This window comes from Capricornis sumatraensis, chromosome 19 (genome assembly GCF_032405125.1).
Source record: "Capricornis sumatraensis isolate serow.1 chromosome 19, serow.2, whole genome shotgun sequence".
NCBI classification, from domain to species: domain Eukaryota; kingdom Metazoa; phylum Chordata; class Mammalia; order Artiodactyla; family Bovidae; genus Capricornis; species Capricornis sumatraensis.
The window spans coordinates 61,341,023-61,363,674 of record NC_091087.1 but is presented as its reverse complement, the minus strand read 5'-3'; positions in this window follow the sequence as shown (position 1 = coordinate 61,363,674).

Sequence of the window (22,652 nt, the reverse complement as noted above, 5' to 3'; positions counted from 1 at the left end):
GAATCCAATGGACAGAGAAGCCTGGAGGGCTACAGTCCACAGGGTCGCAAAGAGTCGGACACGACTGAGTGACTTCACTTCACTTTCACAAGCGATTTGTATGACGCACCTGTTAGAATTTCCCAGAAGTTTCTTAGAGTTGCGCCAGGAAGGCAGTGGACAGGGCTTTTTGGCCCGAGTCACCTGTGGCTGCAGCATATTGACAGGTATGCAGAATGGCCAAATTTTAGAAGAATGGCACCTGTCACATCAGTAAACAAAGGATGGTGTGGCCATCAAAGAGTCAGCCACTGCAGCCACTCCCAACTGCATACCTTGAGGGGGTTCAGAATGGAGAAAAACAGGCTACTGGCCCTAGACAGTTGAGGTGCAAATCAAATAAATGATTTCAGTGAACCCAGACTCTTGAGTCTTCCCATATATAGAAAAGCCTTAAATTCATTAACTTGAGATGCTTGTTTTTCTTTAATGAAATCTTTGACATTCTGACACTTTTTTTTTTTTTTTTTTACATAAACGCCTACATATTCTGACTCCTCCCTTAATCTCTTCAAGGTAGTCCCTTAGAGCTATCTGAGGGGCTCCCTCCTGGGCCTAGGTCCTCAGCAAATCCTCCTAGTAAAACATAATTTTCAACTCTAAGGTTTTTTCCCCAGTGGACACTGATGAGGTAATTGGTGGTTTAATTAGAGTATTGTTCCACCAAAAGCCTTTTAAATTTACATATACCATCAGCTCAGAATCCATCAAAAGTTTCACAGATATGATGTGAACACATCTAAGTGTCTACAATGTATTTTCTCTAAGACCTTAGTTTAGCCTTTGGTAGACACAGTCACTCTCCTGGCAACTGTCAAATATTTAGGAGTTATTGGGCTAATGCTAGGTTTGCCCATGTCTTCACTCTCATAGTGAATGTATGTTATCTGCCAGTTTCACAGAGAGTGGATATGAAAACATTTTGTAAACTGGAAAGTGTAATAGAAATATATATATATATTATTGTTCATAAGTGTTTTGGGGGTCTTAACACCAGGGGACTATTATCATCATCATGATGTTCTTACTTTTGGTGAAATTGAGGTAGTAAGTGGTAAATACCTGTTTCACACCTCTACGTTCTCTTTCTCTAAATTGCTCCCATTACCATCTGCCTCTCCATATCCTTAGTCTTTTTTCTGAATGTGGTTTCTATATTTTTAATTTAAATTTGTCTCCCCGCCTTGAAGACAACCTCTCTAGAAGACCTCTCAAGTGGTGGCTGTTTTCTCTTTTGTATAGTTTATAACACTGGCCTGGAGATGAAGCCAGTGTTTTCTTTGTTTCTCACAGCTGCTTCCACATCTTTTGCCTCTTCTTTTATCTTAACCTCCCACCCCACTCGCACTTTCTACAGCCTCTGCCATTAAACCATAACACACTTTAACAGTATGACCCTCACTATATTCTAATCACTTTATAGATACCCACTTGTTCGATCTTTATAGCATTCCCATGAGATTGATATTTTTATTGTCATCATTATTTCCATTTGACACACATAGCAACAGAGATGCAGAGAGTTTAAGTAACCTGCCTAAGATTGTAGAGTTGCTAAGGAGAGCTAGGATTCAAACCCTTGCAGTCTGGCTTTACTCTCCATAGTTTTTCTCTACTGCTTTTATCTATACTGCCTCTGGCCCTGTTTCTCTCCATCCTCTCATCCTGATTTAATATTTTGTTGAACACTTTTACCATTTTAAAATAGTGAATATTTGTCTATTTGTTTATTATCTGTCTCCCCTGCCAAAATGTCAGCTCCATGAAAACAGGGACTTTATTCTCTTGTTCACTGTTCACAAATGCCGGGAATATAGTAGGTATTTAAAAATGTTTTGTGCATCAGTGAATGAATGGATGAACATTATCCTATGTGCTGGTTATTTGGCAGCTCCCTCTCAGGTGGAGCTGGGGCACTGTAAACCACCTTTCTGCTTTCAGCCTAGCTGCTTCTATGTTAGAATCTGCCAGTAGGGAGCACTCGAGGGAGTTTGCAAGACTGAAGAGAAAGTGGGGAGACTGAGTCCTCCCTGTCTGTTGCCTTCTGTCAGTATCTCCCCTGCAAAGCTTCTTCCTGTAGCTGCAGTTGATACCAGATCACAGTTTTCCTAATGCTTGCAGAACCAACCCCATTCATGGCCACTCAGAGATGCCCAGCTGGTGAGTAGTACTCTCTCCTCACAGGTCTGAGTTTCAGGTCCATGGGTCCCTCCTCCAAGCATCCAAATTTTAGTCATTATAACCTCTTCTCTTTGTCCCCCTAACTGTTAAGAATGGTCCTTGTGCTGTTTCCATGATTTCTTGGTATTCTCTTTTTGCCTTCTTAATTTTCGAATACATGGTTAATGCGTTTTAGATTAGATTATTTCTATTCCAATAACTTGGAGAAGGAAATGGCAACCTACTCCAGTGCTCTTGCCTGGAGAATCCCAAGGACAGAGGAGCCTGCTGGGCTGCCATCTATGGGATCACACAGAGTCGGACACGCCTGAAGCGACTTAACAGCAGCAGCAGCATTCCAATGAGTATGGTTTCTGCCTTCTGACTTTCCTGACCAATACAAAATTGGTAATAGGAATAGGCTCAGGAAATAGAACCTCAAAGATGAGATTTGAAACTTAAGTGCAGTGCTGAGTTCTGTGCAAATGTGTAATGGGATGTTAATAATCCATGGTTCCATGGTATGCAGTGGTATCAGGATTAATTAAAATTGCTTCTGCTATTGATAGTGTTGAATGCCTAATAGTCAAGTGCATTAGTAGCTTCTAACCAGTATGTAGGGATGACTATAAGCATTGTGCTAAGTGATGGCTTCCTTTGAATGTACAGGAATACTCCCAGAAAAAATTCAAATTCAGATCTTTAAACTCTCAACCAAAGTCATTATCCAAGAACCAGAGGTCTTTTTAAAAGAATCTTTTATTTCTTATAATGTACTGAAAATCAGACACAAAATTTAATTGTGCCAGTTGCAGAAATACAACATAATTGCATTATTGCCAAGTCTGTTACATGAAAAGGAATTGATTGTGAAGGAGTAAAACCTGAAAGCTTAGAGTGAGGACATCTGAGTGGATTTACACTGAATATGAAGTATTAGTCAATGGAGATTTCCATGAAAACCAATAAAAATCAGGAAGAAAAATATCATGCTTTAAATAATTAATGGTGAAAATATAGTACACTTCAGTGTTCTTTAGAAGAGAGATCTCTTGGGTCCAAATGTTATACTGTCTCTGCCAATAAGTCACCGGAAATGAGAATGTTTGAGAATGTCAGCACTGAAAAAATGGTGTCAGTGGGCTGTACCAGTAGGAACCATTATTGAAAGCTGTGTGTCATTCACGGAGCCTGATGTGCTGTCGTAGCCCATCTGCTTGTCATCAGCAGCTGTCAGAATGCCTCCCTGCTTCATTGCTCACAACTACATGTGCAAAACTCCTAGTCTTGCTCCTGCTTTTAGTCACTGTCCTGTTTTATACCATCTTCTTCATTAGGGCAGCAGTCTGAACCAGCTGCTTCATGTCTTGACACATATTAAGACCCTAGTGATGGAATTTTCTTTCGAAATAAATATATGATGAGGAGTTGGAACATTGAGTTTATGGTAATATCAACACATAACAGAAGAATTATGGTATAGTATTTGATGAGTGGTCTTTGGAATCAGAATAGTTTTGAATCTTGTTCAGGTACCCACTAGCTATATAACCTTGGGCAGGTTACCTAAACTAAGACTCAAGTTTCTCCATCATTAAAATAGCAACAATAATAATTTATAGAATTTTGTGTTAAATGAAATAATGGAAAATCCCATCTATTTATTTCTTAATGATACTCTAACAAATTACCACAAACTTAGTGGCTTTTGCCATACAACTTTATTCTCTTACAGTCCAGGAGGTCAGAGGTCTGAAATGGGTATTTCTAGGGAAAAATTAAAGTGTCAGCAGGGCATTGTCATTTCTGAGGACTCTAGGAGGGAATTCATTTCCTCCATTTTCTAGTTTCTAGAGACCATTTACATTCCTTGGCTTCATTTTTCCACTTTGAAAGTCAGCAGTGTAGCATCTTTTTTTTAAAAAAAATTGGAGTATAATTGCTTTACAATGTTATTTTATGCTGTACAGCAAAGTGAATGAGCTATATGTATACATATGTCCTCTTCCTCTTGAGCCTCACTCTCACCCCTCCTCCCCTACACTACCCCTCTAGGTCATCACAGAACACAGAGCTAAGCTCCTTGTGCTATGTAACAGCCTCCCATTAATCATTTTACACATGAGCTGCATAGCATGTTTAAATCTCTTACTTTTCTGCCCCTCTTTTTCACTTTAAAAGGACCCCTTGTTATTACATTTGGCGCATCTGAATAATCTAGGGATAATCTCCCTATCTCAACGTCAGCTGATTAAAAACCTCAATTCTATTTGCAACCTTAATTTTCTTTTGTTGGGTAAGCTAATATATTCATAGGTTCTGGCTATTAAGATATGAACATCATTGGGAGGCCATTATTCTGCTTATTGTGCTTAATAAATATTATTAAATAATGCATATGAAGTACTTAGTGTGGAGACTGGCATATCAGTTCACTTCAGGTCAGTTGCTCAGTTGTGTCCGACTCTTTGCAGCACGGCAGGCTTCCCTATCCATCACCAACTCCCGGAGCTTGCTCAGACGCATGTCCATCAAGTCAGTGATGCCATCCAACCATCTCATCCTCTGTCGTCCCCTTCTCCTCCTGCCCCCAATCCCTCCCAGCATCAGAGTCTTTTCCAATGAGTCAACTCTTCGCATGAGGTGGCCAAAGTACTGGAGCTTCAGCTTTAGCATCAGTCCTTCCAAAGAACACCCAGGACTGATCTCCTTCAGAATGGACTGGTTGGATCTCCTTGTAGTCCAAGGGACTCTCAAGAATCTTCTCCAACACCACAGTTCAAAAGCATCAATTCTTCGGTGCTCAGCTTTCTTCACAGTCCAACTCTCACATCCATACATGACCACTGGAAAAACCATAGTTTTAACTAGATGGACCTTTGTCGGCAATGTAACATCTCTGCTTTTCAATATGCTATCTAGGTTTGTCATAGCTTTTCTTCCAAGGAGCAAGCACCTTTTAATTTCATGGCTGCAGTCACCATCTGCAGTGATTTTGGAGCCCCTCAAAATAAAGTCTCTCACTGTTTCCATTGTTTCCCCATCTACTTGCCATGAAGTGATGGGACTGGATGCCATGATCTTAGTCTTCTGAATGTTGAGTTTTAAGCCAACTTTCTCACTCCTCTTTCATCTGGGGTATGGTAGGTCATTAATAGAGATACTATTTTTCAGTATCTTCGAAGTTCTTCAAATACTACTTTAGATTAAATACACACACACACACACACACACACATAAGCAATTTGAAGAATTATAAGCAAATGGTGACTAGTATATATATATACACATTCTTTGTTGGAGGAGGAAATATTAGTCACCTACTGCTGTTCACTGTGGTCCATTTTTTCCTCTCTCCCTCTCCAACATTTATGAAAATTGTCTCATATGAGAGAGCCCCATATCTTTGAACTTTTTTTTTTATTGTTAATCATAATTTGTATTGGTATTCTTTAAAGTTCTACCAGCTATTCTGATGTCATTACTGTTTGTCTGGTTGAATGTAAAAGATATTTAGTAACATTTATTTCATGACCATTCAGAAAAATTGGCAGTATATTAATAATGTGACTTAATATTGTTGAGGATATTTGCTTAAACTGAGAAATTGCTGACAAAAAGTCATTGATCTAGCAATGAATTTTCCCTAGTATCTATTTTTTTACTGTTATATGTTAGAAATTTTGTTTTTGTGAAACTTAAATTTTGTTTCAATATTTTTAATGATACATAAAAGCAGATTATTAGGGGCTTCATTGTGTTAGTATATTTTTGGGTAATTTTCTATGATGAGATTAAACCTTGATGAAATTATGAAATAGGTAATCTGTTTTCAGTATCATCCATCCCATTTTACCTGTGTCACCTATTTCCCCCTTTTTAAAGATATTTTGTACCTACATGGTTTCTTTTCCCTTTCTACTAACAAGATCTGTTGTGGAAAAAAAAAGAAAAAGCCAAAACACCAAAAGTCTCATTTATGTCTGATTGCAAAATTAAATCAATTTTTTTCCTCTCTGGAAGATATTTACATGTTACATGCATTCCTTATTATGAAATGGCTTTGCCTCTTTTTAATAAAACTTTCAACTGAAGAGTTAGGGAAAGGCATCTGTGTTTATAATTACATGAATATATGTGCAGAATTAAACTACCATACAGCTATGTGTACATTTTCTGACTTAACCTGAATCCAATCCCTCTTTTAGAAATTCAGAAATTTCTATTTTATCTTTGGTGTACCATCAATATTCAGTTGGTATCAATATACTTGATTTCAGTTAATGCCTACTTGAAATCTCTGCTCCTGGTGAGCCTGTTTGAGTTTGATATCTCTTCATTGACTTGGGAGTCACTTTAAAGCTGCCTTTGAAGAGAACTGTTTTACATAGCTCTTTTAAAACAATAGACCATGAAACAGAAAGGTAGTGGTGCAGCTGCTTGTTTGCATGATTGAAGCAGAAAACTTCTGTGTATTATTTAGAGTTAAGATGAGGATGCTTTCCAGTCTCCATTCAGCATCATCAGATTTTTCTCTTGAGCTCTGCGGGCTTCATGCACAGTTGAAGCGATCTAGCCACGCACGGAGCGTGCAATAGCATAATGTCATGTTGAAATCCAAGGGAGGAGGGATCCCATTTCCTCAGCCTGCCTTTTATTGCCGTCAGTGGTTTCCAGTGTGACTCCTGGTGCCAAGTAGTTAGAAACAATGTTATCATCAGAGAAGAGTGCGTGGATTTTAATGCCTTGCAATGCTAGAACTGACAAGTCATACTTTCAAAATGAATCTCTAGAGTCATGTGCTATGCTCCATTTGTGTACACAGGAGCTTGTGTTGTCCACAGAGAGCTTTGACCTTGCAGCAAGAACTAAGCATGTCCAATACAAAAGGGTTATGGTTGTTCAGCTGAGCTAGAACTTCAGTACTTTATAAATCTAACCCTTTAAATGAAGGATTATTTAAAATCTCTTCAGTTCATCAGGATATATTTTTTTCTCAGGTGCTCTAATGCTATTTTTGTTACGTGTTTATTAGGTTATATAGTAATACTTTCAGGGACAGCTGCTGTGAGGGTTTTTTTATATCTGCTTGACACCTTTGGGGTCTTTAGCGCCATGGCTTAGTTGGTTAAACGCATACCTTTGGGCTGTTTGAAGCAAGGAAGTTCTAGAAGGTAGTTGGGGGATGTTTTTCCTATGGGCGAAATAGTCAAGGAGTGCTTGAGTTCTGAGGTTCAGATACAGGTTGGGGAAAAGACAGCCACACCTCAGATCTTACTACCTTTTTGCAAAAACTTTGGTCTTGCTGGGCCTCTTTCACCTTCTCTTCAATTGAAGGCTTTTGTAGGGCACAGAGACAAGCAGATGAGTTTATTCTGGACAAGGAAGCAGGTATTTCACAATTAGAATTTAGTTTATACTCTTTTCATAGAAACTTCTGGTGAGTATATTTATGGAAATGATCTGCAGTCATCCATGATCTAAAGTCAGAATGGATGGAAGGGATACTTACATCCTTTTAAAGTCCTTTCTCAGCAAGTTCATAATTTGTCCCTGGAGGATATTTCTAAGCAATTTTTTTTTCTTGGCATGTTTAAAAACTCTGGTCTTCTTTTTCTAATAAAGAATTTTTAATAGCCTCTCAAATTGCTGAATTTGCATTTTTAATAGTTTCTGCTTGAACATTTCTGCCTCTGTATAATTAGAATATTTCAAAGTAGAACTTATGTTCACTTTTTTTCATATTTCTGGGAAAATGACGCTCCATTTTAACTATATAATGTTAAAAGTTTTAAAAACTAGTGATAGACTAAATAGAAATTTTTTATTCAAATTGCTATATATGGAACAATTAATTATTTAATCAGACTCAATATCATTTTGTCATGTATATTTTATATATTGGGTTTAATTCTCTTAAGTTCTCTTTGTAGTTAATTGTCTCAGGAGAAGAGTGAAACAGGATAAAAGTTAAGTATGGATAAGAATTGTAAATTTTTAATTAAAAATAGGAATCAGTTCAGTTCAGTCGCTCAGTCGTGTCCGACTCTTTGTGACTCCATGCACTGGAGCATACTAGGCCTCCCTGTCCATCACCAGCTCCCAGAGTCCACCCAAACTGCTGTCATTTGAGTCAGTGATGCCATCCAACCATCTCATCCTCTGTCGTCCCCTTCTCCTCCCGCCTTCAATCTTTCCCAGCATCAGGGTCTTTTCCAATGAATCAGTTCTTTGCATCAGGTGGCCAAGTATTGGAGTTTCAGCTTCATCATGAGTCCTTCCAGTGAACATTCAGGACTGATTTCCTTTAGGATAGACTGGTTGGATCGCCTTGCATTCCAAGGAATACTAAGACCTTATATTGACCAGTGATTGTTGCCTACAAGAATGTTTTAGTCTTTTGTGATAGAAGAATATTTTCCACTAAACAAGAAAAAGGTACTTTAATTTTTTAATAAAATAAGTAATTTAATTCCTATTAAATTCCTTTTCTGATGTAGTAACTTTTGGATTAAACCAAGGAGCAGAACCTACTTCTGATGAAGAAATTACTGTGTAACACGTTGAGCACTGCTTGGTCAAGGATGAGACTCCTGGGTGTGCATCCTACATTGTCCACACCACTGAGATCTTTTGTAAAAGAGATTAACCTGGGGCCCAGTAGCAACTATATCATGGCCCCAAAGGAATTACTCCTGTCCTAATTTGTATCTATCTCAAAGGAGAATTCCTGGATCGCTTTAGAAGGACTAGAGAAGGAAGTAAAGGAGATGATTCTTGTCACTCAAACTCCCTCTTCTGACCTGCATAATGTAGCCTATTTATTAAGAGCTTGCTTGATTGTTAGTATAACCAATACTCAACTTGATTTTCCTGTGTGAGTGGACTAAAAAGAATTGACATACGCTGCTTTCACAACTCCTTTATTTCTCTAGCTAAACTTGGGTATGGTCTAAAACTAATTACCATTGATCAGAAATATTTAGAGAAAGGGGTGTTTTGTTAACTAAACATTCTTATTACTCAGGATTTAGAATTTAAACTATATATCACAAAATGATTTCAAGGTTTATAATATACTAACATCCTCAGAGCCCTAAATTTATATATGTATTATTCTTCACAGGAAAACACAAAATTTAGGTAATTTCAGGAGCTCTTAATAAGGGCACTAATTATAAAAGTCTAGGCAGAGTATAGAGAAAATATGACTAGTACAGTACCCTGAACCAGTAACATTACTATCCCTAAGATGAAAGGGGCAGGGGAAAAGTTTAGTGGCGAGAGAGACAATGAGCAAGAGTGGAGGGAGAGGGGGAGAGACAGAGAGAGAAAGGCAGAGTGTGAGAGAATTGTATGAAAAGAGCTATCTGCAAAGGGTCTTCCAGGAGCTGTGACCTTTGGCAGAGAGACTCAGTCAGCTCCGAGCAACTCTTCAGTGAAGGAGCTGGAGGACCCTCACTCTCCTGTCTCCTGCAGACCTCCTCACGAGAGCACTCCATTTGCTGAGTGCAAAAAGCAAGGTTACCCATTGTTGCAGGTCGTTTGGGCCAGGTTTCCGGGGTACAGTGTGGTGTAAAAGAGGGAAGAGAAGATCTAGAGTGACAAACAAGACATCGGAATTGTATGCAACTTAAAATGTGACGATTCAGAAGACACAAGTGTTTCTGCATGTTTGCGGAAAATCAGTACGAACATTGACCCTCACTGTATAATATGTTGACTGTGTACTAATTCACTGACATATTCTGAAAATGACTGACTTTGTGCATTTTTCCATTTATCTATATAAAATATGGATATATTTATATCTATATACAGAGAAGGCAATGGCACCCCACTCCAGTACTCTTGCCTGGAAAATCCCATGGATGGAGGATCCTGGTGGGCTGCAGTCCATGGGGTCGCTAGGGGTCGGACACGACCGAAGCAACTTAGCAGCAGTAGCAGCAGCATATCTATAGAAATATATATTTTGGTTGACATCTTGTTATAAAAGTAAAGGATTGCAAAAACATCCACAGAAAAGACCCCTATCCTTCTACCTCAATCACTAGTTCTCTACATTGCAGTTGCTAGCTATTTCCTCTAGTGAAATAATAATGACAAAAATAATATCTTAAAAGATCAAATCCTGTCATATATATAGTATGTCTTTCTACCATAAACACTTAATAGAAGGATGAGTGGAGCAAAAATAGTTCAATAGTCTCTGATTAAACAAGGGTTACTAGAATAAGGCATTGCAATCTGTACCTACAATGAAACATTTTTTAATCTGAGATATTTTGAAAACATGGTGGTCAAAATATCTCAGTGCTTCACATCCTTGACGTATTTTGACACAATCCATACCAAACATTCCTCATGTAATCTATTCTTTTATTCCATCAAGACAAAATGTTGTACTAAACAAAGTTAAACAGGTGAGGAAGACTTTACTCAAGGCCATTGGAATAGAGGTGAGAGGCCAAAAGATGCTGTCTGAACTCAACCCTACTGAAACAAAGGGCTGGACAATTTTTAAGAGATTGATTGGGTGAATTTTAGGCCATCTGTGGTTTTTTTTTTTTTTCACTTTTTATTTTATATTGGAGTATTAACAATGTATTAGTTTTATGTGTACAACAAAGTGATTCAATTACACATATACATGTGTATCTGTTTTTTTTTCAAATTCTTTTCCCAATTAGATTTTTATAGAATATGAAGCAATTTCCCTGTGTTATGATTCTTACATCTTCATGACAGCAGGTAGTTTTACAACTTGGAGCAAGGCACCTACTGCTCACCAAAGATAGGCCACCACCCTCCCACAGAAACTGAAAGATAGGGGCACTGTCTTCTATGAGGGAGATGTGAAAAATGGACAGCTCCCAGGTCATTGAGAAAGAGCCCTGAGTTGTAAAACTGGCAAGAGGCTTTAAAATGATTTACATTTCTAAGAGGCAGGAGGAAATTTTCAAAGATTTCTAAAGAAACTACTCTAAGAAAATGGAGATCAGAGACAGACTGAGGAGGAAACCTGTCTCAAGTTTAGCCAAGCAGAGGGAAACGGTAAGGCCATCTTGGTCATGCACGTCTTACCTGTCTCCTATTTTAATCTTCTATTGATTCCATCCCGCTCAAGCTGTACTTTGTGCATTTCTCCACCCCCTATGAAAGCTCCCATACCTTGTCAATATTTTGGTAGCCTACTACATCCATTGTTTTGCTTTAACTGATGGTATAACTTTTCCTTGCAACTTTCTTCAGCAGAATCCCCTTATTTCCTCAAACCACAAGCACTTTGGGATGGGGAGGAAGAGTCCATGATTGCTTCAGTCCTTCCCTTATCTGTTATACAAAATATATTTACTTTTGAAGATTTTACTGATACACTGTGGCAATCTATTCCTTCTTCTTCCTATGCTTAATCAACTTCCTCAGTACTTCTGCAAATTCACTGAAATCACTGGCTTCAGACTTGGAATCATTGTTCTTATTCCTTGTACTTGGTTCACGCAATGTCAGATTTCAAGGTCTTATTTCTAAGTTCCTTGAAGTCCTCAAGTTTAGAGACTTACACCCCATCATATCCTTGGCTTTATTGTAAGCCTACATTACTTTGCCTTTTTAAAAAAAATCCTAAATTATAGCTTACTACCCTCTCACCATCTGTTATTATCTTTTCCATTTTCTCACTCATTTGCTCCCACTATGCTTTTTCACTGGGCTTCTGTCCCTGTTCCCTTTTATTTTTTCCTTGAAAAAATGAAAGTGTCTTGTCCAACTCTTTGAGACCCCATGGGCTGTGCCTGCCAGGTTCCTCTGTGCATGGCATTCTCCAGGAAAGAAAAGCCATTCCCTTTTCCAGAGGACCTTCCTGACTCAGGGATTGAACCTGGGTCTCCTGCATTGCAGGCAGATTCATTACTGACTGAGCTGCCTTTATACCTGTCTTCACTTCCTATCATATCTGACTTTATGTTGTAGTTAACTCCTTTGTGCTTCTTCCAGCCCAGTGTTTCTCATGATATACTCTGTATATAAGTTAAATAAGCAGGGTGACAATATACAGCCTTGACATACTCCTTTTTCTATTTGGAAACAGTCTGTTGTTCCATGTCCAGTTCTAACTGTTGCTTCCTGACCTGCATGCAGATTTCTCAAGAGGCAGGTCAGGTGGTCTGGTATTCCTATCTCTTTCAGAATTTTCCACAGTTTGTTGTGATCCACACAGTCAAAGGCTTTGGCATAGTCAATAAAGCAGAAATAGATGTTTTTCTGGAACTCTCTTGCTTTTTCCATGATCCAGGGGATGTTGGCAATTTGATCGCTGGTTCCTCTGCCTTTTCTAAAACCAGCTTGAACATCAGGGAGTTCACGGTTCACATATTGCTGAAGCCTGGCTTGGAGAATTTTGAGAATTACTTTACTAGCATGTGAGATTAGTTTCAGGTATATAGCAAAGTGATTCAGTTATACATATATGTATTCTTTTTCAGATTTCTTTCCCTAATGTATTGTTACAAAACGCTGAGTATAGTGCCATGTACTATACAGTAGGTCTTGTTGGTCATCTGTTTTATATATAGTAGTGTGTATATGTTAATTCTAAAGACCTAGTTTATTCCTTCCCCTTTCTCCTTTGGTATCCATAGGTTTATTTTATATGTCTATGGGTCTATTTATGTTTTATAATTAAGTTCATTTTATCATTCTTTTTAAGTTCCACGTATAAGTGATATCATACTTTGTCTTTTGCTGTCTTACTTTTGTTGTAGTTTTTAGTTGCTCAGTTGTGTCTGATGGTTTACAACCCCACGGACTGCAGAACACCCGGCTTCCCTATCCTTCACCATTTCCTGGAGCTTGCTCAAACTCATGTCCGTGGAGTCAGTGATGCCATTCAACCATCTAGTCCTCTGTTGTCCCCTTCTCCTCCTGCCCTCAATCTTTCTGGGCATCAGAGTCTCTCCTAATGAGTCAGCTCTTCGTATCAGGTGGCCAAGGTTTTGGAGCTTCATTTTCAGCATCAGTCCTTCTAATGAATATTCAGGATGGATTTCAATTAGGATTGACTGGTTTGATCACCTTGTTGTCAAAGGGGCTCTCAAGAGTCTTCTCCAATGCTACAGTTCAAAAGCATTAATTCTTCAACGTTCAGCCTTCTTTCTGGTCCAACTCTCACATCCATACATGACTACTGGAAAACCATAACTTTGACTATACAGACTTACTGTACTTACTATAACAATCTCTATTCCATCCATGCTGCTGCAAATGGCATTATTTAATTTTTATTTCAGTTTAGTTCAGTTGCTCAGTCATGTCTGACTCTTTGTGACCCCATTGACTGCATCATGCCAGGCTTCCTTGTCCATCACCAGCTCCTGGAGCTTGCCCAAACTCATGTCCATTGAGTCGATGATGCCATCCAACCATCTTATCCTCTGTTGTCCCATTTTCCTCCCGCCTTCAATCTTTCCCAGCATCAGGGTCTTTGCAGATGAGTCAGTTCTTCCTATCAGGTGGTCAAAGTATTGGAGCTTCAACATCAGCATCAGTCCTTCCAGTGAATATTCAGGACTGATTTCGTTTAGGGTTTACTGGTTGGATCTCCTTGCAATCCAAGGGACTCTCAAGAGTCTACTCCAACACCACAATTCAAAAAATCCATTCTTCAGTGCTTAGTTTTCTTTATAGTCCATGTCTCATATCCACACATGACCACTGGAAAAACCATAGCTTTGACTAGATGGACCTTTGTTGGCAAAGTAATGTCTCTGCTTTTTAATATGCTGCCTAGGTTGGTCATAGCTTTTCTTTCAAGGAGCAAGTGTCTTAATTTCGTGGCTGCAGTCACCATCTGCAGTGATTTGGGAGCCCCCCAAAATAAAGCCTCTCACTGTTTCCATTGTTTCCCCATCTGTTTGCCATGAAGTGATGGGACCATATGCCATGATCTTCATTTTTTGAATGTTGAGTTTTAAGCCAGCTTTTTCACTCTCCTCTTTCACTTTCATCACGAGGCTCTGTAGTTCTTCGCTTTCTGCCATAAGAAGGTATCATCTGTGTATCTGGGGTTATTGATACTTCTCCCAGCAATCTTGATTCCAACTTTTGCTTCATCCAGCCTGGCATTTCACATGATGTACTCTGCATATAAGTTAAACAAACAGGGTGACAATATACAGCCTTGACATATTCCTTTCCCAATTTGGAGCCAGTCTGTTGTTCCATGTTTGTTCTAACTGTTGCTTCTTGACCTACATACAGATTTCTTTGGAGGCAGGTCAGGTGCTCTGGTATTCCCATCTCTTGAAGAATTTTCTACAGTTTGTTGTGATCTACACAGTCAGAGTGTTTGGTATAATCAATAAAGTAGAAGTAGATGTTTTTCTGGAACTCTCTTACTTTTTCCATGATCCAGCAGATGTTGGCAATTTGATCTCTGGTTCCTCAGCCTTTTCTAAAACCAGCTTGAACATCTGGAATTTCATGGTTTACATATTGTTGAAGCCTGGCTTGGGGAATCTTGAGCATTGCTTTACTATCGTGTGAGCAGGTATGACCTAAGTCAAATCCCTTATGATTATACAGTGGCAGTGACAAATAGATTCAAGGGATTAGATCTGATATACAGAGTGCCTGAAGAACAATGGATGGAGGTTCATGACATTATACAGAAGGCAATGATCAAGACTATCCCCAAGAGAAAGAAATGCAAAAAGGTTGTCTGACAAGGCCTACAAATAGCTGAGAAAAGAAGAGAAGCTAGAGGCAAAGGAGAAGAGGAAAGATATACCCATTTGAATGCAGGGTTCCAAAGAATAGCAAGGAGAAATAAGAAAGCTTTCCTCAGAGATCAATGCAAAGAAATAGAGGAAAACAAAAGAATGGGAAAGACTAGAGATCTCCTCAAGAAAATTAGAGATACCAAGGGAACATTTCATGCAAAGATGGGTTCAATAAAGGACAGAAATTGTCTGGACCTAACAGAAGCAGAAGATATTAAGAAGTGGCAAGAATACACAGAAGAACTATACAAAAAGATCTTCATGACCCAGATAATCACAATGGTGTGATCACTCACCTAGAGTCAGACATTCTGAAAAGTGAAGTCAAGTGGGCCTTAGGAAGCATCACTATAAACAAAGGTAGTGGAAGTGATGCAATTCCAGCTGAGCTATTTCAAATTGTAAAAGATGCTGTGAAAATGCTGCATCCAATATACCACCAAATCTGGAAAATGCAGCAGTGGCCACAGGACTGGAAAAGGTCAGTTTTCATTCCAATCTCAAAGAAAGGCAATGCCAAAGAATGCTCAAACTACTGCACAATTGCACTCATCCCACACACTAGGAAATCAATGCTCAAATTCCCCAAGCCAGGCTTCAACAGTATGTAACCTGTGAAATTCCAGATGTTCAAGCTGGTTTTAGAAAAAGCAGAGGAACCAGAGATCAAATCGCCAACATCCGTTGGATCATTGAAAAAGCCAGAGTTCCAGAAAAATATCTATTTCTGATATTGGTTATGCCAAAGCCTTTGACTGTGTGGATCTCAACAAACTGTGGAAAATTCTTCAAGAGATGGGAATACCAGACTACCTGACCTGCCTCCTGAGAAATCGGTATGCAAGTCAAGAAGCAACAGTTAGAACTGGACATAGAACAGACTGGTTCCAGATAGGAAAAGGAGTACGTCAAGGCTGTATATTGTCACCCTGCGTATTTAACTTATATGCAGAGTACATAATCTGAAATGCTGGCCTGGATGAAGCACAAGGTGGAATCAAGATTGCCAGGAGAATTATCAATAACGTCAGATATTCAGATACACCACCCTTATGGTAGAAAATGAAGAAAAACTAAAGAGCCTCTTGATGAAAGTGAAAGAGGAGAGTGAAAAAGTTGGCTTAAAACTCAACATTCAGAAAACTAAAATCAAGGCATACAGTCCCATCACTTTACAGGAAATAAATGGGGAGACAATGGAAACAGTGAGAGACTTTTTTGGGGGTGTCCCAAATTACTGCAGATGGTGACTGCAGCCATGAAACTAAAAGATGCTAGCTTCTTGGAAGAAAAACTATGACCAATCTAGACAGCACATTAAAAAACAGAGATATTACTTTGCTGACAAAGTTCTTTCTAGTCAAAGCTATGGTTTTTCCGGTAGTAATGTATGGATGTGTGATTTGGACTATAAAGAAAGTCCAGCACCGAAGAATTGATGCTTTTGAACTCTAGTGTTGGAGAAAACTCTTGAGAGTCCCTTGGATTGGAGGGAGATCCAACCAGTCAATCCTAAAGGAAATCAGTCCTGAATATTTATTGGAAGGACTGCTGCTGAAGCTGAAACTCCAATACTTTGGTGACTTGATGCAAAGAACCGACTCATTGGAGGAGACCCTGATGCTGGGAAAGATTGAAGGCGGGTGGAGAATGAGACAACAGAGGATGAGATGGTTGAATGGTATCACCAGTGGGATCAACATGAGTTTGAGTAGGCTCTGTGAGTTGGTGATGTACAAGGAGGCCTGTTGTGATACAGTCCATGGGGTCACAAAGAGTTGAACACAACTGAGTGACTGCACTCAAACTGAGATGAGTCCAATTGTGTGGTAGTTTCAACATTCTTTGGCATTACTTTTCTTTGGGATTGGAATGAAAACTGACATTTTCCAGTCCGGTGGCCACTGCTGAGTTTTCCAACTTTGGTGGCACATTGACTGCAGCACTTTCATTGCATCATCTTTCATGATTGAAATAACTCAACTGGAATTCCATCACCTCCACTAACTTTGTTTGTAGTGATGCTTCCTAAGGCCCGCTTGACTTTGCATTCTAAGGTATCTGGCTCTGGGTGAATGATAAGACCATCGTGGTTATCTGGGTCATGAAGATCTTTTTAGTATAGTTCTTCTGTGTATTCTTGTCACTTCTTCTTAATATCTTCTGCTTATATTAGGTCCATGTCATTTCTGTCCTTTATTGCACCCATCTTTGCATGAAATGTTCTCTTGGTATCTCGAATTTTCTTGAAGAGATCTCTAGTCTTTCCTATTCTGTTGTTTTCTTCTATTCCTTTGCACTGAACACTAAGAAATGCTTTCTTTTCTTTCCTTGCAATTCTTGGGTACCCTGCTTTCAAATGGGTACATCTTTCCTTTTCTCCTTTGCCTTTTGCTTCTTTTCTTTTCTCAGCTTTTTGTACAGCTTCCTTAGGCAACCATTTTGCCTTTTTGCATTTCTTTTTTTGGGGATGGTCTTGATCCCTGCCTCCTGCACAGTGTCACGAACCTTCGTCCATAGTTCTTCAGGCTCTCTGTGTATCAGATCTAATCCCTTGCATCTATTTGTCACTTCCACTGTGTAACTGCAAGGGATTTGATTTAGGTCATACCCGAATGGTCTAGTGGTTTTCCCTAATTTCTTCAATTTAAGTCTGAATTTTCCAATTCAGGTGAGTAGTAGTCCCTAGGGCCTACTGGTAAAGTATCTGCCTGTATTGCAGCAGATGTGGGTTTGATCCCTGCATCAGGAAGATGGCCTGCAGAATGAAATGGTAGTACAGTCCAGTATTTTTGCCTGCGAAATCCCATGGACAGAGGAGCCTGGTAGGCTATAGTCCATGGGGTTGCAAAAGAGTCAGACATGACTTAGTGACTAAGCAAATAAGCAAAAAACCAAAAAAAAAAAGCCTTCCTGTATTCCATTGCGTATATGTGTGTGTGTGTGTGTGTGTATCACATCTTTATCCATTCATCTATCAATGGACATTTAATTTGCTTCCATATTTTGGCTATTGTCAACAGTGGGGTGCATGTGTCTTTGGAATTAAGGTTTTCTCTGGATATATGCCCATGTGTGGGCTTCCATGGTAGCTCAGAAGGTAAAAAGTCTGCCGTCAACACAGAAAACCTGAGTTCAATCCATGGGACAGGAAGATCCCCTAGAGAAGGGAGTGGCCACCTCTCCAGTATTCTTGCTTGGAGAATCCCTAGGACGGAGGAGCCTGCCAGGCTACAATCCATGCACTGCAAAGAGTGGGATATGACTAGGCCACTAAGCACTACCATGCCCATGTGTGGGATTGCAGGATCGTATGTTAATTCTATTTTTAGTTTTTTCAAGGAACTTTTGTACTGTTCTCCATAATGGTTGTGCCAGTTTACATTCCTACCAACAGTGTAGGAGGGTTCCTTTTTCTCCTTACCCTTTCTAGCATTAATATTTGTAGACGTTTTGATGATGGCCATTCTGACTGCTGTGATGTGATACCTCATTTTAATTTTGATTTGCATTTTTCTATAGTTAGTGACATGGGGCAACTTTTCATGTGCTTGTCGGCCATTTCATGTGTTTGTTGGGGAATGTCTGTTTGGACTTCTGCCCATTTTTTGATTGGGTTATTTGTTTTCTCCTGTATTGAGCTGCATGAGCTGTTTGTATATTTTAGAGATTAATCCCTTGTCAGTCTTATCATTTGCAAATATTTACATATCATTTGATATTTTCTCCCAATTCGTAAGTTGTCTTTTCATTTTATTTATGATTTCCTTTGCTGTGCAAAAGCTATTAAGTTTGATTAAGTCCCATTTGTTTATTTTCATTAATCTAGGGATGGATCTACAAGATATTGCTTACCTGTTGACCATTTGTATGTCTTTGGAAAAATGTTATTCCGATCATTTGCTCCTTTTCGATTGGTGAATTTCTGTTTTTTTTGCAACCAAGTTGTATGAGTTCTTTACATAATTTTAATATTAATATTAAATAGAACTTACCATGGAATAATGGACTGGTTCAAAATTGAGAAAGTAGTACATCAAGGCTGTATATTGTCACCCTGCTTATTTAACTTAATATGCAGAGTACATCATGCGAAATGCCAGGCTGGATGAAGCACAAGCTGGAATCAAGATTTCTGGGAGAAATATTAATAACCTCAGATATGCAGGTGATACTACCCTTATGACAGAAAGTGAAGAGGAAATAAAGAGCTCCTTGATGAAAGCAAAAGAGGAGAGTGAAAAAGCTGGCTTAAAACTCAACATTCAAAAAGCTAAGATCATTGCATCTGATCCCATCACTTCATGACAAACAGATGAGGAAACAATGGAAACAGTGACAGACTTTATTTTCTTGGGCTCCCAAATCACTGCGGATGGTGACTGCAGTCATGAAATTAAAAGATGCTTGCTCTTTGGAAGAAAAGCTATCGCCAACCTAGACAGCATATTAAAAAACAGAGACATTACATTGCCAACAAAGGTCCATCTAGTCAAAGCTATGGTTTCTCCAGTAGTCATGTATGGATGTGAGAGTTGGACCATGAAAAAGCTGAAAGGTGAAGAATTGATGCTTTTGAACTATATTGTTGGAGAAGACTCCTGAGAGTCCCTTGGACTGCAAGAAGATGAAACCAGTCAATCCTAAATAAATCAATCATGAATATTCATTAGAAGTGCTGATGCTGAAGCTGAAACTGAAGGTCCAAAACTTTGGCCAATTGATGTAAAGAGCCGACTCACTGGAAAAGACCCTGATGCTGAGAAAGACTGAGGGCAGGAGGAGAAGAGGGTGACAGAGAATGAAATGGTTGGATGGCATCTTTGACTCAATAGACATGAATTTGAACAAACTCTGGGAAATAACAAAGGACATGGAAGAGTGGCATGCTGCAGTCCATAGGGGCACAGAGTTAGCAACTTAACAACAGCAATATTAATATTAATCCCTGATTGAGTAAATGATTTGGTGTACACTTTCTACCATTCAATAAGTCACTTTTTCATTTTATTAATGGTTTCTTTAAAAATTTTTTTTAAAATATAAATTTATTTAATTGGAGGTTAATTACTTTGCAATATTGTATTGGTCTTGCCATCAACATGAATCTGCCACAGGTATACATGTGTTCCCCATCCTGAACCCCCCTCCCACCTCCCTCCCCGTACCATCCCTCTGGGTCATCGCAGTGCACCAGCCCCAAGAATCCAGTATCATGCATCGAACCTGGACTGGCGATTCATTTCATATATGATATTATACATGTTTCAATGCCATTCTCCCTAATCATCCCACCCTCGCCCTCTCCCACAGAGTCCAAAAGACTGTTCTATACATCTGTGTCTCTTTTGCTGTCTTGCATACAGGGTTATCATTATCATCTTTCTAAATTCATATATATACGTTAGTATACTGTATTGGTGTTTTTCTTTCTGGTTACTTCACTTTGCATAATAGGCTCCAGTTTCATCCACCTCATTAGAACTGTTTCTTTTGTTGTGTATAAGCTTTTTAATCTGATTTTGTTCCATCTGCTTAGTTTTGCATTTGTTTTGCTTTTGCTTTGGGGTCAAATCCCCTAAAATCATTGCCAAACCAATGTCAAGGATTTTGTTCTCCAAGATTTCTTCTAGGAGTTAAATGGTTTCAGGTATTATATTCAACTCTAATCCATTTTGAATTAATTTTTGTGAGTGTAATTTTGTAAGATAGGGGTTCAATTTCATTTTTTGCACATGAATACTTAGTTTTTCCAACACCACTTATTAAAGTGACTCTTTCTCCCATTGTATTCTTGGTGCCAACTCAAAAATTAACTAATCATATATGTTTTGGTTTATTTCTAGGTTCTCCATTGATCTATTAATCTTTTTCTCTGTCAGTACCTCAGTGTTTGATTACTATAGCTTTGTAGTATAGTTTGAAATCAGGAAGTGTGATGCCTCCACCTGTGTTTCTCTTGAGGTTGCTTTGGCAATTTACCATCTTTCATGGTTCCAAATGAATTTTAGGATTGTTTTTTATATTTCTGTGAAAAATGACATCGAAATTTTTATAAAGATTGTGTGTGTGTTAGTTGCTCAGTTGTGTCTGACTCTCTGTGACCCAGAGGACTGTAGCCCATCAGGCTCCTCTGTCCATGGAATTCTCCAGGCAAGAGTACTGGAGTGGGTTGCCACTTCCTCCTTCAAGGGATATTCCTGACCCAGGGATCAAACCTGGGTCTACTGTGTTACAAGCAGATTCTTTACCATCTGAGCCACCAGGGAAGCTAATTGAAGCTAGAGATGGCTTTGGGTGGTATAGACATTTTAAAAATATTGATTGTTCTAGTCTGTCTGTCTATTTATTTATGCCTCCTAAAGTTTCTTTCATCAATACCTTATAGTTTTCAGTGGACAGATCTTTAATTTTTTTGTTTAAATTTATTTCAAAGTATATTATTTTTGATGGTATGATAAAATGAATTATCTTCTTAATTTCTTTTTCTTCATAGTTATTGTCAGTATATAAGAATGTAATTGATTTTGTATATTGATTTTTAAAAAATTCTGTGACTTTACTGAATTTTAAAATTGGTTTTAACATGTTTGCAGTTTGCATATTTAGGGTTTTAATATATTAAATATGTTGTTTGCAGGGACTGTTCTATTTCCTCTTTTCCAATTTGAATGCTGTTTATTTCTTTTTCTTGCTTAATTGCTGATTAGTACTTCTAATACTGTGTTGAATAGAAATGGTGAGAGTAATCATCCTTGTTTTTTCCTGATTCCAGAACAAAAACTTTAGCTTTTCACTGTTGACTATATTATTAGCTTCATATATGGCCTTTAGGGGAGAAGAAAATGGCAACCCACTCCAGTGTTCTTGCCTGGAGAATCCCAGGGGTAGAGGAGCCTGGTGGGCTGCCGTCTATGGTCACACAGAGTCGGACATTACTGAAGCGACTTGGTAGAGTAGATATGGCCTTTATAATGTTGAGGTATTTTTCATCTGTATCTAATTTGTTGAGTATTTTCATCATGGAAATATGTTTTGTTAATTTTTTGTTGTTGTTAAATGCTTTTCTGCATCTGTGGATATGATCATATGATGTATCCTTCATTTTGTTAGTGTGATGAGTCACATTTCTTGATGTGCATATGTTGAAGCATCCTTGCATTCCAGAGATAAATGCTATTTGATCATAATGTATTATCCCTTTCATATGTTGAAACCAGTTTGCTAATATTCTGTTAAGGATTTTTTCTTTTATGTTCATCAGGGATGTTGATCAGTAATTTTCATTTCCTATAGTGTCCTCACAAGCTTTGGTGTTAGGATGATTCTGGCCTCATGAAGAGAAATTTGGAATTTTTCTCCTGTTTTAAATTTTTTGGAAGACTTTGAGAGAATTGATATTAATTCCCTTTAAAAGTTTGATAGAATTCACTAGTGAAGGCATCTGATTCTGGGCTTTTCTCTGTTGGGAGGTTTTTAATAACTATTAAATCTCCTTACTATTCATTGATCTGTTCAGATTTTCTATTTCTTCATGATTCAGTTTTGATAGGTTCTATTTCTGCTGCTGCTGCTGCTGCTGCTAAGTTGCTTTAGTCATGTCCGACTCTGTGTGACCCCATAGACGGCAGCCCACTAGGCTCCCCCATCCCTGGGATTCTCCAGGCAAGA